The sequence below is a fragment of the Elephantulus edwardii genome, unplaced genomic scaffold, assembly GCF_000299155.1.
Source record: "Elephantulus edwardii isolate Elephantulus edwardi_28Jun2011 unplaced genomic scaffold, EleEdw1.0 scaffold00069, whole genome shotgun sequence".
Lineage (NCBI taxonomy): Eukaryota > Metazoa > Chordata > Mammalia > Macroscelidea > Macroscelididae > Elephantulus > Elephantulus edwardii.
Window position 1 is genome coordinate 15,432,304 of NW_006399819.1, and position 3,386 is coordinate 15,435,689.

General features: G+C 35.1%; 1 protein-coding gene across 1 annotated transcript in view; it reads left to right on the forward strand.

The window, feature by feature from the left end:
* Nucleotides 1-3,386, forward strand: part of SLC44A5 (solute carrier family 44, member 5) — a 142,388-nt gene that overhangs the window by 89,942 nt on the left and 49,060 nt on the right. The gene's annotated exons all lie outside the window — the stretch shown is intronic.

Consider the following 3,386-nt stretch of genomic DNA (forward strand, 5'->3'; position numbering starts at 1 on the left):
AAATTTTTATTTTATTATTTTTGTGTGCGTGTACCATCAAATCAGATCTGACTGGTGCAGGAGGAGATTGTCCGTCCTTCCCTGGCAGAGCATCTGGTGGATTCGAACCGTTCGCCTCTGAGATTATAGTTGCAGCTCCTTGCCACTAGGCCACCAGAGCTCCCCCCTAATCATTCTTCTTAATAGCACTTTTCTCATTTCTTGTGTTTCATCCCTCTATTCATCCTTCTTTCCTACACACTGACCTTAGTGCTCAGGGCAAATGCTGCCATATTGACCTTGTATGAATGATTGTTCTAAGAAGTATGTTCCTTCCCAGGATTGTTAATAATTGTGTAAGCCTGTCTATTTGTTCATAGGGTCGCTATGAGGCATGCTCAACTTGATGGTAGTCAACAACAAAACAACATTGTTGACCTGAAAATTGAGTCATGAGTCTTAGTTCAGCCTAGGCTAGAAAGATGGCTAACGGGCACAAGTCTCAGGGCCTCTACCACACTCCATCAGACCAATAAATCTACTCTATGTTTTTGTCATTTTTAGTGGTGTTCCACATTTTTATCCTATTTTCTCAAACTTGTTATTTAAAGGAAAGAAGCTTCATAACAAGGCATTCAAATTACTATAGGAATTAGATTTAATAGCTAATTAAACTTTATATTTCAAAGTATTTCTTAAAATTGTTGAATTGGTTATGATTAATAGTTTTTAAAAGCAAGAAGATTTGAGACAGCTTTAATTCTATATTTCTATAATGGTTTTATCATTCTTTGTGCTTTATAGAGATCCATGTTTTTAAAATAAGAGTTTTAAAATAATGTCTAAATATATGATACTACAACAACAACAACAAGACACAAAACCAAAATGACCACCACCACAACAACAAAAAAAATCCATTTCATAGTGTTTAAATTAAATTAAATAGCCTGGTGAAATACTGTGGTTAAAACCCAGAAAAAGCCTCAAGGGATTAACATCTTGGTGACCATCATGATTCTAAAAATCATTTTCATTTCCATAAATATCAAAACTTGAGTGGTACAGACAGTTAATGCCTAACTACCAGTTAAAAGGTTAAAAGGTTGCTGGTTCAGATATATTTAAAAACTTGATAGACCAGGCAGACCCCTTACACCAAAGACATCAGAAAACAAATATCATCCCACAACATCAAGATCAAAATGGAAGAACTGAAGAACACAGTTTGAGAAGACAAAGAAAGCACAACATGCACAGCATGACCATTTTGAAAAATTGTTTATTTGTCATAAGAACTTGAGCCAGTGACGGTGCCCACACTATGTTCTCCTGGAGATCAAGGTCATGATTTCCACCACTGCCTGCCCCTTTCTCCATTTAGTGGTGTCGCTCAGATTGTTTTGGTGCCCCCTGAGCCCAGACCCACAGTATTTTGTATTTGAGTTCTAAAGCTCACACAGATCTAAATTTGGTCTCTCTCTGGAAGCCAATGGATTGTGCCTTGGAGTCATCTCCACGGTTAGCAGAGTCCCCACCTTGGAGCGGTGCACCCTCTGCTAAGTGCATCATTCTTGGAGACCTCAGATCAGCAGTGATCATCACTTCACATTTCTCATATCTGACTGGGCACTCAACAACGTCAAATCCTTATCCAGGAAACAACATCCAAGTGGGCTATTCAAAGCTAAATCCCACGCTTTAGACTGTCAAAGGCATGATCCCTAGTCAGGTGGACTATTCAAGTATCCTCTGAGGCCAATAGAAACCATCAGACATCTTATCTCTAGTCACAAAGACAACAAAGCCACAATGTCTAGAAAGGCAATAGGCAACTTCCAACCAGTCAAAAACAAGAATATATGGGATAAAAACATGACAAAATTACAGAGAGAGAAAGAGTATTGAAAGTTTGTGATTAGGAATTCAAAAGAAAGAATGCTACTTAAAATGTCTTCTAGGGATTGAAAAAAACCACAGAATTTTCAAAATACAAACAACTAAACAAGACCAAATAGTTAAAATAAATGAAAAATTAGAAGCAATAAAAATCCAACAGAGTGAAATTGAGAATATTAAGACTACAATCACAGAAAGAGATAATGGATTAGAAAGAGAAGAACTGAAGAAATGGAACACAGAATTAGTGAATTAGAGGGACAACATCAAGAAGAAAAACTTACATGTGACTGGAATCCCAAAAAAGGAAGCAAAGAACAATATTATAAAAATTTAGAAAATATGCATTCAAGAGATCGAGTGACTTCTAAACAAGATAGATCATAAAAGCAAAATGCTCAGATATATCATAATCAAGTGTTCCAAAATTAAAAAATGCAGCTCATGAAAAGTGAATAGTCACCTACAAAGAAGAATAAAAAATATTAAGCTGTGATTTCTCAGTGGAAACCATCCAGGCAAGAAAGCAATGGGTGACATATATAAAAGTATAATAGGAAAAATTGCCAATTAACATTATGATACCTAACAAAATTGTGTACCAAATCTCAATATGAAATTAAGGTGTTTTATAAAAGAAAGCTAAGGAAATTTGTGAAAGCTAAACCAAATCTACAAGAAACCCTAAAGTAATTTACATTGAGAGCTTAACACCACCACAACAAACCTATAGCAACATATATGTGATGCCCAGGTACAGAAATTACAAACTATGTTAAACATGCAACATGGAAAAATTAGGAAACCAGAAGTGTCATTACATAAATAACAATAATATAATAAAAAAGAGAGAATAATAAGTATAATTATAGAACTTCTAAATGGAGAGGAAGTCAAGGAGATCTCAAATGGGAATGGTTTAGACTTTGGAATAAGATAGAAAGTCATAGGGTAACCTTCAAGAAAATTGGTGACCCTTCTCATCAAAATAATAAAAGAAGAAATATCATAAAAACCTAGTAAAAACTAGAATAATAGAAACAAAGAAAATGTTAAAAGGCATTAGCAAAATTAATTCAGCCCAAAAATGCAAATGAAACAAAGATAAAAGCAACACCACAAAGAAGAGAGCAGCAAATGACAGCAATATCATCATATCTATCAATAATTGCATGTGAATGCACTACACACACCAGTCAGGGAAAAAGAGCAACAGAATAGATAAGAAAATATGACCCATCAATCTGTTGCCTACACTAAACATTCCATAGATAGGACAAAGACAGGGTCAAAATGAGGGGGAAATGGATAGGGGAGAAATGTCAAGCAAACAACAATCAAAAAAAGAGCCAGAGTAACAATATTAATTCTGACAGTATAGACTTCAATCCAAATCCTAGATAAGAGACAAGGGAATCCATTATAATAATCAAAAGAACAAGAGAGGAGATAGATATAAATATTTACTCAGCTAATGAGCAGCGGTGTCTCTCTGGAGACTAAGGTGC